General features: G+C 41.9%; 1 protein-coding gene across 1 annotated transcript in view; it reads left to right on the top strand.

Annotated features, from left to right (window-relative positions):
* The first annotated feature begins 587 nt into the window (after nucleotides 1-587).
* The window catches only part of ZMYM2 (zinc finger MYM-type containing 2), a 94365-nt gene continuing 80466 nt past the window's right edge, over nucleotides 588-14486 (top strand). Inside the window, exon 1 of the mRNA XM_086621555.1 lies at nucleotides 588-596. The gene's annotated coding sequence lies outside the window, so the exon portion shown is untranslated. The remainder of the gene's footprint in view (nucleotides 597-14486) is intronic.

Raw genomic sequence — 14486 nt, 5'->3', positions numbered from 1 at the left:
CTGCTCCCCTCCCGTATTGTTTGGCTGGGTCTCTCTAATGGCGGACAGGAGGCGGCAGTGCTGCTGGCCGACTGCAGGGGGGCAAACCCGAGGCTGGGGCAACTGCCGCGGGAGCGTGCGGGGAGCCGAGGCTCTTGCCCGGCGCTGAGGCGCCGCCGCTGAGGGCCCTGCGACCCCCCGGGGCGCCGGTTCCGGGCTCCTTAGGCAAGTTAGCAGGTAATGTTTGCTCCCCGCCGGGGGTGCCGCCGGTGCCTTTCCCCCCACACTCCCGCGGAGGAGCCCCGGTGCAGCTGCGCCCGGGGTGGCTCCTTGTCTTCCCCTCCTTCAGCGGGGGCAGGCGGCGTGGGTGTGCTCGAGGAGTACCTTACCGCCCCCAGGGAGGGCAATTCGCAATTATTTATTTATTTAAAAGGTTGGGATTAAAGGGAAGCGGTGGGTGATGCAGGCGGTACCTGCCCTGGCCAGGCGGAGGAAACGCTGCCTGGGGGCGCTGTCTTGCTCCTCGCTGCCCCGCGTTAACCCCGTGTCTTTCCCTTAGGCTCCAGCCCAGTTTGGTGCAGCCTTGGCAGAGACCAACAAGGAGAGGGAGCTCCATTGTGAGTGCTATTTATGTATCTCTTTCTGCCTCTGCTAGACTTGCTTAGGGAGGGCTTGACCCGCCCCCCCATATTCTCTGGGGGCAGGGGTAGAAGGAGGGGCCTCCAGGCTTGGGTGGGGAAATTCCTGGGTCCAGCAGCTGCTGCCCTGGGGCGAAGCCCCAGTAATGGCTGTGAGGCGGCTCCTCCTCGGGGTGGGCGCTGCTGCTGCAGACATCGCTCCTGCAATACCAACTCCGGCAGGCAGACGACGGGCTGCTGCTGCTGCTCGCATTACCCGGCGCGGGAGGGAGGGGGAGGGCATATTTCGGGTGCCCTCTAGAGTTTCAGAGCGTGTATTAAAATCCTTGACGAGACACCTTTAGCCATCTTGAATTTTTTTTTTTTTACCCGTTTCTCCAATCCCGCGTCCAGCATATCTGGAAGCTAAGAAGAAGAATGAGAGGTTTAATATAACCTAGCAATTTGCAGAGCATACTCAAGCATCTCTCATTTTTGGGTTCAGACCAGTTCTTTCCTCCCGCAGATTTACTTGGGTGATTTTTGTTGGGCGCCGTTGGCAGTTTGTGCACCTTGGTGGGCCTTCTGAGCTCTCCGCTTTGCCCCTTCCTCAAAAAGCTGGAGGTCACTGGGGAAACTCACAGCTTCCTAATAGCGAGCGTTTTTGATGTTTCATCTGCGTGGGATTTTCAAAGCAGATTGTTGGGTGTGAGGTCGGCTGAGTAGAGGCCGATTACTGGTCCCTGTCCATATGATTGGGCTGTAATTCGACTCTGGTTTGTCCCCCCTTTTAATAACGTGGGATTTTTGCTGCAGGGGGGCATTCTGAAATGGCAAGTTAGTGCAGCGGAGGAGAAAGTGAGGCGGTGTGCGCATGGGGAGAGGTTTCGGGAGCTCCGGAGTTGGGATGCGGCCGCCGCCGGTGGGGCCGTGGCCGCTAGAGGCCGCCGCGAAAAGCGCAGCCGGCCCCGGCGGCTCCGGTGGGTAACGTGCAGCCAGAGAACAAAACAAAAAGGCAGCGCCTGTCTTGCTGCCTGGGTTCTTCACTTGGGCACAGGAGGGATTCAAGTGTTGAGGTCTTCCCCACCGCTTGTACCTTGAAATTTTTTTTTTTCTTTTTTTTTCCCCCCTCCCTTGCCATTCTACATAGTAGATTTCCCACAGTTGCGTAGCTTGCAACTTTTGTCACTTTTTTGGTGGCTTACATATATGAAGAATAAGTGGTTCTCTGCAAAACCTCACTGCTTAGGAGGAAGGTGTCGGATTTGGGTTTATTCTGAGCTTCTAAAATTACCAACCTCATGAAAGACACAAAGAGTTTGTATGGCCTGTTTATTAATAATAAAGTGATCTGTTCTAAACCTTGACTTACCACTGTAATTTTTAAATTTTAATGGAACTCTTGCTGTGTCTTGGATGTAAAGCTACTACCTAATTTTACTTCTTATTCACTATATATTTCAGTCTAACAGCTGTTCTGCTTCTTCCAATGCTTCTTCATGTTAAAAAAAGTTACTTCTAAGAGTGACCAAGGGACATGATGCTTTGGAAGGAGGGAGACCGTTGCGTTAGAAGGTAGTGAAAAAGGATGTTGTGTGCTGGAGCTGGTTTGAAACAATTATTGCAGCTTTGTGTGGCTGCCTGTGAAAAGATTAGAATACTGCCAAGAACAGCTGTACAGCTAAGATTCAGTAAACCTCAATAAGCACTTGCCAGCTGGTTTGTGAATTACAGAAACGTCTTGCACAAAAGCATCCTGCTAGATGGCATGTTGTCCTCCTCCAACTGTGGTAGTGGTGGTATAGCCTTTTCTCTAGCACGTGACTGGAAGTAAAAAGTGCGTCCTGTGGCACGTGGCAGGCCACGCTGTTGTGCAAGGGAATGTATTCGGTGCTTACTGCTGCAAGGTGAGCTCTAGGAACCAAACTTCTCAGCCCCAATTTGTGAAATGAAGGTGATGATGGGACATTTTTAGGTAGTTAAACTGAATAACTTGCTTTAATAAAAGACTGTCTTAATTAGAGTATCCAGTGAATTTGTTTTATATTGTTATTATTAATCCTCTTTGACCCCAAATATATGATTGCATTCTACCGTTGCTTACCCTGGAATAATACGCTAAGAGGGATTTGCATCGGCAAGAATGTACAAATGCCGGTGAAAAAGTGAAAGCAAGTTTCTTTGTCTTCTACAGAGCTTGTTCAAGTATGAGGGGGGATGTGGGACCAAAACTTTTTTTTGAACACATTATTCAGATTTTTGCTGGTTTTCCTTCTTTTGTACAGCAGCATCATGAACAGTCTTGCATTGTTACAGTAGGTTTCATTTTGCTTTCAAGGACTAAATACAGAATTACTGAAGTTCTAGCATCTTGTGTCAGAGTTTGCAGCCAATTGATATACTCTGTAATAAAAGCGAAATTAGGATTTCTGTGAAGAATTTTTATCAAGTATTGTTACTAGTGGAAAATCCACTGTTCATGAAGAACTATTTATTTTTTCCAAAAGACATGTACATCACAAATAACAATTAACTCAACCTAGCTGTTGAAAGGGATTGAAATTTGAAGTTCAGAAGAGTTCAAAAGATTAGTAAGCTGTCCCTGCTAAGAAGTTTGAGGTAATACTTGCCTCACAAGGCTCTTAAAGCCCTGTATGCTAGAGGAGTTTTGTTGTCTGCTGAAATTGAAAGTGCTTTTTTTGCAGCTTCATTTTAACTTTGACTTCATTGCAGTGACTTAATCTTAGTACATGAATGCTCCAAGAGGACAACTGGCTTTCTGAGAAATTAAGAGTTCAGAAGAAATTTAGCATTTCTTCCATACTTGTAGCCTACCGTACATGCTGCTGGCAAACGTGGCTGGCTACATGCTAACTTAGTATACGAATGTTCTGCTGGATTTAGATGCTAGTATTAAAATTCTTCATTTTGGACCTATATTTTTAAGTTTGTCAGTTAGTGTTTTGTACTTCTAAGAGTAATTTTAGGTAGAAAGGAGCAGTGCAAGACTTCTGGAGTGCGGTTGTGTGGTATGACCTCTTCAGCTAACACTTTGACTTATATTGATTTTGTATCATGGTTTTCCAGCTGGACAATGGCTTCCAGCTCCTGTCTGTTGCCTATGCTGTGCATATTGGTGTAGATACACTTCAGCGGGGCTATTGATCCTGCCACCTTTTTCTGGGGAGAAGCCCTTATTACAGTGTGACTCTCCTCAGGTGCTTCTGTGGTTTCTAATGCATCAACAAGCCTTGTGTCTTTACTGCCATGTGGATCTCCATCCCTTACCCCCACTGAGATAGCTACAGAGCATTCATTGCTGCTCTAGTTGGCTTGGCTGAATATAAGCCAGTAGTGTGCCCAGGCGGCCAAGAAGGCTAATAGTACCCTGGCTTGTATCAGCAATACTGTGGCCAGCAGGACTAGGGGAGTGATCATGCCCCTGTACTTGGCACTGGTGAGGCTGCACTTTGAATAATGTGTTCAGTTTTGGGCCCCTCACTAAAAGGAAGACCTTGAGGTGCTGGAGCATGTCCAAAGAAGGGCTATGAAGCTGGGGAAGGGTCTAGAGCACAACTGGCGTTGTTTAGCCTGGAGAAAAGGAGGCTGAGGGGAGACCTTATTGCTCTCTACAACTCACTGAAAGGAGGTTGTAGTGAGGTGGGTGTTGGTCTCTTCTCCCAAGTAACAAATGATAGGATAAGAGAAAATGGCTTCAAGTTGTGCCAGGGGAGTTTTAGATTGGATATTAGGAAAAATGTCTTCACCAGAAGGGTTGTCAAGCATTGGAACAGGCCTCTGAGGGAAGCGGTTGAGTCGCCATCCCTGGAAGTACTTAAAAGACATGCAGATGTGATGCTTAGGGACTTGGTTCAGTGGTGGCCTTGGCAGTGCTAGGTTAACAGTTGGACTTGATGATCTTCAAGGTCTTTTTCCAACCTAATTGATTCTATAATTTCAACTCCACTTTTTTATACTTAAAAGCCTTGAATTGCCAAAACAATTTATCTTCTGTGAACTTCCAGAAATTATAAATTTTAAGACAAAACCCATATTTATTCTGTGAAACTCTGTGCCACTACAGTTCAATATGATTCACGCACACACATAAATTTGTTTGTATGTCTGTATAGATGAGAACATCAGCAGTTGCATTACATGACATCAACCACTGTCCTTTATAGGCAGGTTAGATCATAACTGTCCACTGAAGGATTCTTATGCCTTCATGTGAAGTATCTCGTGGATTGGACATGTCAGTGATGAAAGTTGTTTTCTTACTCCAGTGTGCTATCAGAACAAAACTATTTCAATCAATGGTTGTAATACAGGTGACAAATTCAGATTTTACTAGTCCAACATAATGAGGATTATCAGAGATATTAAGTTTTTGTGGTCAATGGAGAGTCTTCAGTGACAAGATTGCTACCAATGTATTTTTCAAACTACGCTGTGTTTGAAGGGTATTCACGCGTTGTAAATTTGACCTAATGCTCATCTTTCTTTGTGTTTCTCAAGCTTTTTGGAGCTACCTTCGCCATAACTTCCTCCTCTGCCCCTTCCACTATCAACTGCTAGAGAATAATCTGATGGAGGTGGCAGGGATTCACCCCTGTGGCAGGGGCATAGAAGCAAGTGTTTAGTGTTCCAAACAGAGTAGCTACAGTAGTGACTTGAAATGTACTCGGGCATTACCAGCACTCTTTCCAACCATACTGAGTGAGTGTCAGTAGCACAAGAGGATTGTGGTGGGGTTTTTGTTTGCTTTTAAGTTTGGCTGAGATGAGACTGCTTAATCACGCATTGCTGTTGTGCAGAAATGATAATTTTAGATCTCTAAAATATTTAACACTTAATATGTTATTGTTTTACCTAAAATAAATGAATTAGGTACTCTATGCTTAACTGTATATTAAGGTTCATAAACTTTTTTCCTTTACTGTTACAGAACTATCAGAATCCTTCAGTTTATATCACTGTAACTTCTAATGGCCATTAATACCTAAATCTGTGTACCTAGTCTATCAAGGCATAGTCCCTGCTTATTAGTTTTAATATTTACTGGCACATGCTAAGGAGGATGTCATCTTAATTTCACCTTGTCCCTCCTTTAATAGATTGTGCAAAGTAGTGACGCACACGTGGTCACGTACTCTGTTAACTAATAAGACAATGACTGCGTAGATGCTTGCACCGTATCTCACGAATGTAACTCTTGGGGGGGCAGCAAAGTGGATCATTAGGAGAGCTGCTGCAAAAGATGGCATTGGAAGAAGATGGTAAAATTTGGCATAACTCAAAAGAATAACTGTGTGCACTATTTTCTTATTTAGGCTTGTTACGGCTCATAGTCACTCTTAGAAACATGGACCTATTTTTTTTCTCTTGTAGACTTTGCTGGAAGCATATGTTATGTTCCTCTAGGCTCTTCTGTGCAATATAACCATACTGAACTTTAAACAAAAGCCCAGTCATGATGCCACTATCCTTCTCCTCCACCAAAAGTTTAACCTTGGTGAAAATCTTATTTCTTTCTGGAGTTCCTTTTCTTTAGATCCCTCTAAGACCTCCCCAGTTTGGCATTTACCCCGAGTACTATATCAAATTTCTCTAAAAGTTATTTTGTTAATCTCGTTCATAAACTCAGCTGTCGTCTCTGTATGAATGACCATGAAGTCTCTCTTCTGGACTTGCTGCCCTCTCTTCCAGCTAGATCTTGGTGTGTTCTTCTGATTTCTCTTTGTGGATATCAGACCTGTAGCTTGGACTGGTATCACAAAAGCTACCCTTCCTTCCCAAAAGGAAAACTTTCCATTCCGTCTGTCACTTGTGGACAGCATTGTCATGAGATCTTTGGTTTAAGCCCATAATTTAGCCCTTGTTTTAGACACAGCACACACTACTCTGCTAGCAGACTGCAGAGCTCTTTCATGTAGTAAGCTGTCTCTTAATTGTTAATAAACAATTAAGTGTTTGTTATTTAGTTGTGTTAATAAATCATGTGACTAAATCTCTTAGCTTTCCTTTGACCTCTGTATCTTGTGGTAATAGTTTTTTTACGGTTGTGGTAAAAATGATCCTGCTCTGTTGATGTGGATTCAGAATCCTGAACAAGAGTGCTTTCCTTGTCTTCTGCTTTGACTGTCTGGTCTTGTATTTTGTGGTTGAAAAGGTAATGGGTTACTTGCCTTTAATTTAGAGTTGAGGTTTAGCTGTGAAGGGTATTACCTGTCTCTTTTGTTTAGAAACCAACATCGTGGGCAGTTAAACACTTTTGTTCATTCTCTTGTGTTGCTCCTTATGCTTGGAAAAGTTCCCTGTATGCACCCTTCGAAGCAGTTGTAACCTGGTAACGCAAAAGAAGCTAACTTTAGGCAAAAAAGCCTACTAAAAACCAAACCACCACCTTTCCTGTCACCCTGGGACTCAAGCACACTGTCCTTGGAACAAGAACTAATTCTAACTTGTTTATGGTGGTGCTGTTTCCTTGTATTCTCCTTATTGTGTCTCTCCATCTGTTGTCCCTTATGTGTAGGTTGTTTGCTCTTTGAACAGTCTTATCCTGTGTTTGTACAGTGGCTAGCGTAATGTGGTCTGTAACTTTGACTCCTGGGAGCCTGTGATAAGAGTTGCAATATATGGGTGTGATATCGGTGTCTTTTTTATTTTCTCTTTTTTCCTTTTGTTTGTTAATGTGCATGTGTGTGTGGAAATGGGAAGAAGACCTAGTGTTCTGTTATACCTGAGATAGTTTTGTTGTTTTATTTGAGCAAGAATTGGTGATTAATATACCAACCAAGAATTCTCACTAAGCTGAAAGAATTTACCAGACATCTTTTGAATTAATAGCTAATATTACTGTGTGCATGGATTTTGGGGGGGTTTGTTTTGCTTGTGGTGGTGGTTGTGTTATTTTTGAAAAATGTTAATTCAGAAGGTGAGGTTTTGTTCTGGTAGATTGTACTGCATTAAAGAAGCCAAGTAGTATCTGGAAAGGCCAGGTAATACATATAAAAAAATAATTGCAATTTAAAGTGACAGAAAACAGAAAGCGTAACAAAGGTTGGTTGATTATTAATTACCAGACACAGATATTAGATATATCTTGGAACTGTTGCCATTGTCACTGTATTTGGCCATCATTGTGTATACTTCTATCCAAAGAATGAACAAGTAGAAATACTGAGACAGTCTGACTAATATTGTGTATAGTGCAGCAGTTATGATCTGAACTAAGTCCAACACTTTTTAACAACTAAAAAGAATTGGAGAGTTTGGAGAAGACCTACAAGAATGACTTAAGAAGGAGTGGAAAACATGCTTTCTGTTAACAGATTTTAGAAACTCAGTCTATTCCTCAATTAAAAAAGAACAGATTAGGGTGTGACTTCATCCTGGTCTAAGAGAGACTATGTGCCTAATAGCATATTAGATAATAGGGTGCTTCCCCCCTCGCAGTGCTAAAGCTTAATTTCTGAATGCTGATTATTGCCTAAGCAATACAAATTCAGACAGGGAACAGTGTGTAGCCTTTTAACGGGTAGGATAACTAAGAGTTGGAGTAATTTATTGAGACATCGCTTTCTTCTATTTAGGTAAACTTCTATTAAGTTTAAAAAGGGTTTGAAAAGCTCCCCAGTATCAAAGTTAAATAGATTATTTATTTATTTATTTATTTATTTTAGGCTTAGAATACACTTTATGTTCTTCAGGTCTTTATTCCAGTTCCAGATTTGGACTCGAAAGGCAAAATATTGGCTTAGAATAAATGCTGTATAGTGTATTTTTCATGGGGTTAAATTCTAATAAGCATATATGCTTGCTTGCATCACCATTTAAACCAGCCTAACTTAGGTTGTCATTGTCCTCTCTTTGTACCAACACTGGCCTTTTCTGTTTCTTTTTTTGGGAGTCAGTTTAGCTCCATGAATCATCACAGTGAAATTTTTTTGGATGAGCTGTGTAGGTGTTGGGTGTTTGCTCTGTCTTCTCTCTTTCAGCTTTCCATCACATTAGCTCCCATGGCAGACTGGCTGTTGGGTCCTGTAAACAGCTAGGGAGAAAGGGAGAGAGTTATGCTGGAGAAGGTGGGAGGGAGGAGTGGGAATTCAAAACCACAGTAGTCCTGTCCTACGCTGGGTGTGGTTTATTGTTGTGGAACTGCAGCCTTAGCAAATAGAATAGGAATCTTGTTATTTAAAAATAAAGCCACCTTTGACTTTTTAAAACTAGTTTGATAAACTGGAGTCTTGATTGCGTAATGTAACTTGCATCCAGTCAGTGAGTGCAGTTGTGAGAACCTATCATGCTTGCCTTGCTGACCATATCAGTTCTTCCCTTTGATCCCATTTCCCGTCAACCTCACCTCAGCATATTTGGTGTTTTTTTAATTTTCTTTCCCTTTCTATTTTATCGCATTTTGTTTATGATAAGATTTTCTGTCCTTTGTTACACTGTGGCTTCATTGGCTGTTTACTTGGTCCTGGACAATGTGGATTTCCTTCCTATATGTAGCATAGTATTAATGTACTCTTAGATGCAGTTTTCCTTGTTCTGAATTACTAGATGCACTGAATGCTAATTACTGCAGGTGAATTGTGTTGAAGAATCTTATCCATACTGGGCTAAAAATACTAGGTTGTTAGCCTGTAGGTGGGTACTTCTCAGGGGTGAAAGATCTAGTTGAGGCTACTAGCTAGTGTTGGTTGTTGTTAAAGACAAGTAAAATGCTCTATCTACGAACTACTTTTTCATTTATGAACTATGACATGACAGTTTTTCCTCTTTCTAAGCACATGCAAAAGTAGAAAGAAAAGATTATAAAAATGTTAGTAGAAAAAATTAGTGCAGTCAGGCACTGAGAAACTGGGAGTGCCCATGGGCATGTCGGTTACCAGATATCCATGCAGAGTTCCTTGTTTCTTGGGCAGTATGTATACGAGTGCAGACTGAATGCTAGTTTGAAATAAAAACTAAAAAAAAAAATAATAAAAAAACCAGCCAAACAAGAGGAAGCACTAATGAAGAATAACATTAAAAGTCCTTATTGACAATTAGCAAAGCGTCTTCATTTCCAGAATGTATGGGAATAGTACAGGCTGGGCATGGATAGGATAGGAAAGGAAGTAGCTTTGGGTAGTCCTGGAGGACAGCAAGTTGAATTTGAAGAATGTGCCCTTGCAGGGATGAATGCAAACAGCATACTGGGCTGTAAGCAAGACTCTAGCCAGCAGTTTGACGGAAGTGATTGTTCCCCACTGCGTGATAACTGGGAGATCAGATCTACTGCGTTTACTCGAGTTTTGGGCAGACCCTGTAATAGTAATGCCTGTGGACAGTGGCATGGAGTGCACCCTCAGCAAGTTCGCCGATGACACCAAGCTGTGTGGTGCCGTCAACACGTTGGAAGGGAGGGATGCCATCCAGAGGGACCTCGACAGGCTGGAGAGGTGGGCCCGTGCCAACCTCATGAAGTTCAACCAGGCCAAGTGCAAGGTCCTACATCTGGGTCGTGGCAATCCCAGGCACAAATACAGACTGGGCAGAGAATGGATCGAGAGCAGCCCTGAGGAGAAGGACTTGGGAGTACTGGTGGACGAGAAGCTCAATATGAGCCGGCAATGTGCTCTTGCGGACCAGAAGGCCAACCGCATCCTGGACTGCATCAAGAGGAGTGTGGCCAGCAGGTCGAGGGAGGTGATTCTCCCCCTCTACTCTGCCCTCGTGAGACCTCACCTGGAGTATTGCGTCCAGTTCTGGAGCCCCCAACATAAGAAGGACATGGACCAGTTGGAGAGGGTCCAGAGGAGGGCCACGAAGATGATAAGAGGGCTGGAGCACCTTTCCTATGAGGACAGGCTGAAAGAGTTGGGACTGTTCAGCCTGGAGAAGAGGAGGCTCCGGGGTGACCTTATAGCGGTCTTCCAGTACCTCAAGGGGGCCTACAAGAAAGATGGGGAGAGGCTGTTCAGGAGGGCCAGTTGTGATAGGACAAGGGGTAATGGTTTTAAAATAGAGGGAGGTAGATTCAGATTGGATATTAGGAAAAAATTTTTTACCATGAGAGTTGTAGAACGAACACTGGAACAGGTTGCCCAGAGAGGTGGTGGATGCTCCATCCCTGGAGACGTTCAAGACCAGGTTGGACGAGGCCCTGAGCAACCTGATCTAGTTGGAGATATCCCTATTCCTTGCAGGGGGTTGGACTAGATGACCTTTGAAGGTCCCTTCCAGCCCTAACCATTCTATGATTCTATAGTAAAGATACTGATATACTGGAGTGAGCCCAGTGTATGGCCACCAGGATGGTTAGGGGGCTGGAGCACACAACAAAGGAAAAGCTGAGAGGCATGGGTGTGTTCAGTCTAAAGAAAAGGCTGGAGGGACATGGTACTGCTGACTTCAACTAATTAATGGGAAAGTATAGAGAACATAAAGCCAGGCTCTTCTCGGAGGTGCGTATGGATAGGATGGCAGACAACAGGCGTAAGTTGCTACAAGGGAAATTCTGAATAGCTAAGATAATTAAACACTGGAAGAGGATGTCTAGAGAGGCTAGGAAATCTCTATCCTTGTAGATATTCAAAACTCTGTTGGATATGACTGTAACAGCCTGATTTCATAGGTAGATCTCATTTCTGATTTATCACCACTCTGAGCTGGGGTGAGTTTGCTAAGGTGATAGCCAGAGGTCCCTTCCAACATCAGCTATTCTATTAAACTTGCAGTGTTTAAGCTAAGTCTGGTATCGTTTAGTGACCAGGAAGATGCTCTCCATTGATATTCAGTTCTGTGCTTTACATTAATTTGAACACATTTTTTCCATCCATAACACAAAAATAAAAATTTGTACAGTTTGGAATAAAATTATTAATAAAATGTAAATGCATGAAATACTGTTTAAAAACTGCTTCTTAAAATTACCCTAAATTTACTGACTTTTAAAAAAGTGTATTTTACAGGGAAGGTTAGTGCTGATTCTGTTAAGAAGTTAATATGGTTAATAAATTGGTCTGTTTCTTAACATGTAGTTCTACAGTATGCATTAGATCTAGTAGATCTCATCCTCTTACATTTGAGATTTCTCTTCCTCTTTCCTACCTTTGGTTGCTTTTGCAGATTCGATTGGTTTGTATGTGATTGACTGTACTCTCAATATCCTGTAACTTCAGAAGTTTGAAAGATTGCATGCTACTTGTGCATGTTAGGTGCTTACAGATTAGTATAGTCACTAATCATAATACAGTTGTATCAAAAGTATAGCCAATGCAACTATACCTCCTATGAAAGAGAAATAGAATATTTGCTTAGTTATAGAGCCTTTTCTCATTAGCATCTATGCTAAATTTGTAGTACTTGCTGTAATATATTACATTTTGTGCATTGCTATCTCAAAATAATTTCTTGAATGCTAGCAAAAGCTAAGGACTTCATAGATTTGAATTCTTAGTTAATCTTCATTGGTCCCTGTGGAGCAAGAGTAAGGCATGTTTTTGAAATGTGTGCTGTGGCCCGCTGACATTTATCAGTGGCCTATATTCCTTTCCCAGTCCAGACACCTGAATAATTTTACTATTCTCAAGTCTCTTTCTGATCTAGCTATTCAGTCTGTATTTTTTTCCTAGTAAGTGTTACATTTTTAAAAATAAGGATATATCAAACAACAAGTAAACCTCTTTGCATGCTGTATTAAGGCTGCTTTCTACTATTTATTTTTACTTTTCAGTGTTTCACTTGCCCTTTCCTTATTTTCATATCTTTAACATAGTGTTTCTCTACTGTTACTGTACAGCTCCCTTTCCACTTAGGTCATCTTTCAAGTCTGTTGCTGTGGTCTAGTGTTACCTACTTTCCTGGAAATAGATATGCATTTGGATATAAGTAATAGATAAGCATTTAGATGTAACTTCTTCTGTGGGTCCTTTGGTTCTTTGTCTTGTTTCACCTTTCTGTTCCATTTATAATAAAGGATATCCCTAAGCAGCGTGTTGCTGCTTGAGTAGTAGAGAGAGAAAATTTAGTGCCTACCACATTACACATAATGGCTTTTAAGGCTAGAAGTGTTGCTGGGTTCTTGCTGATCAGCACCTTTTCGTAATTAAACAGCCATGAAATATGTTGAAAGTGTGTGTATAAGCGGAGGGATACATGTCAGTATGGCTGCCCTAAAACTTCCATATAGTTAGTCAACATTATGATTTTGATTTGCCATGAATTGCTATGCCAAGTGCTGCTTATTTCCCCTATGAGTAATCTTGAGAATGATAGATGCTTGGTGTTCAAGCTTGTATTCAGGATTAACCCTGAGTAGAATCAAGTTTGAGATTGACCTTGGGTTTTGATTCCATTCATGCATACAGGGGAGCAATTCTTAAAACTGGTTGAGTAGGAAGACCTGAGGAACAAGCTGTGTTAAGTAAGCTTCAAAGCTGTGTTAAGTAAGGGTATTCAAATGTTCCTGGAGACAGCGGTTGGAAACCAGATGTTGACATTTACATGTAACACTGGTGGCTGCAGTGCAGTTGAGATACTCAGGAGGAACTGAAGTTTGCATGTTTTCAGTAAACTTTAGTTTGTGTGTAAATAGTTTCTCTTTTGAATAAGACTAAAACTTACTGACTCAACTGCTTCAAAATATTTTTTTCACTATATGTAGGTCTTGCCTTTTTACTGTTCTTACTTGCTGTCTGCTGGATTGCAGGTCTTTGTGTGCATACGCTTTTCTCTTAGATTTCCTGAAATCTGTGTGACGAACACATTTTGGATGTTACATAATGACTTCTAGTAAGCTAATTTCTTCAATCTGCACAACTGCTTTGAAAAATCTAGGGAAATAATTAAATTTGAAGCAGCTCTAAATCTACTGGAAAATAAATTCTGGAGTAGTGTCTCTAGGCCAAAGTAATGAGGTATCAGGCTTTTATAATGATGGCACTCAGACAATGGATGTATCAGAGTTGTGGACCTAGATGTAGTATCCTGTTCCTGAAAGCTTCTACCTGTGTTCTGAAAAAACAGCAATATAAATAGATTGATGGGTTAGCATTAAACGTTGTTCAGACTCTTGGTTAATTATATAATATTTTAAGAAAGACACTTGTTTTATTTTGGTGTTGTGAATACTTGTGCTTGAGTTTAGCCCAAGTATGCAAGTAGTTATGTTGAACTCACTAGCATGATATATGCATGAAGGGGGTAGACTGATGAAATAGTTGTGTTGTTGTGGCCTTAATGTAGTATGTTACAAGTTTCAGATACTCTACTGATGGTGGATTTACAGGTCTTTTAATATTCAGTCTGTCACTGCTTGCTTCATTACCAGTTTGCACGTGCGTTTTGGACTGTTTTATGCAGTCAAGGTAGTTTTGTTCAGTCTGTGGCTCTTGGCTTGTTGCTACTATCCTGTCTGTTAAAATGATCTCTACACTGAAGTTCAGAGCTGTGACACCAATCTTGTTGTGTTCAGGAACAGCTGATAGCGTTGTTGCAGAGAAATTTTTGTTTTGGGGAACTGATTTGGCTGGAAAGGACTCCAGCAGGAAAGCTTGTCAGCTGGGTCAACTTTTGTCTGGTTATGTGGGTGGTTGCAGAAACAGCTGTGCCACATGATAGTATAACGAAATGAGTCTGTGGACCTAATAACTAGGTAGACCTTCAGAAGGGTCAAAACTTCTGTTAGAGATACAAAAGTTGACAGTAAATCAGAGCCGCCACATATCTGAGCATACAATACTAGGATTGATGACGAGGTATCCCTCAGGAAGAATATAAGGAGGAAAGAAACCCAAAACAAAACAAAAAATGAAACCACCAAACAAAAAAATGCTGAATGGTTATAGTAAGGATGTTTAACAAAAATGGTTTTATTGCGTGGTTGCCTGTGGTGAGAGT

The sequence above is a fragment of the Tauraco erythrolophus genome, chromosome 1 (genome assembly GCF_009769465.1).
Source record: "Tauraco erythrolophus isolate bTauEry1 chromosome 1, bTauEry1.pri, whole genome shotgun sequence".
NCBI lineage: Eukaryota > Metazoa > Chordata > Aves > Musophagiformes > Musophagidae > Tauraco > Tauraco erythrolophus.
The sequence above is the reverse complement of the archived record's forward strand: the minus strand, read 5'-3'. Positions and strand labels throughout refer to the sequence as shown.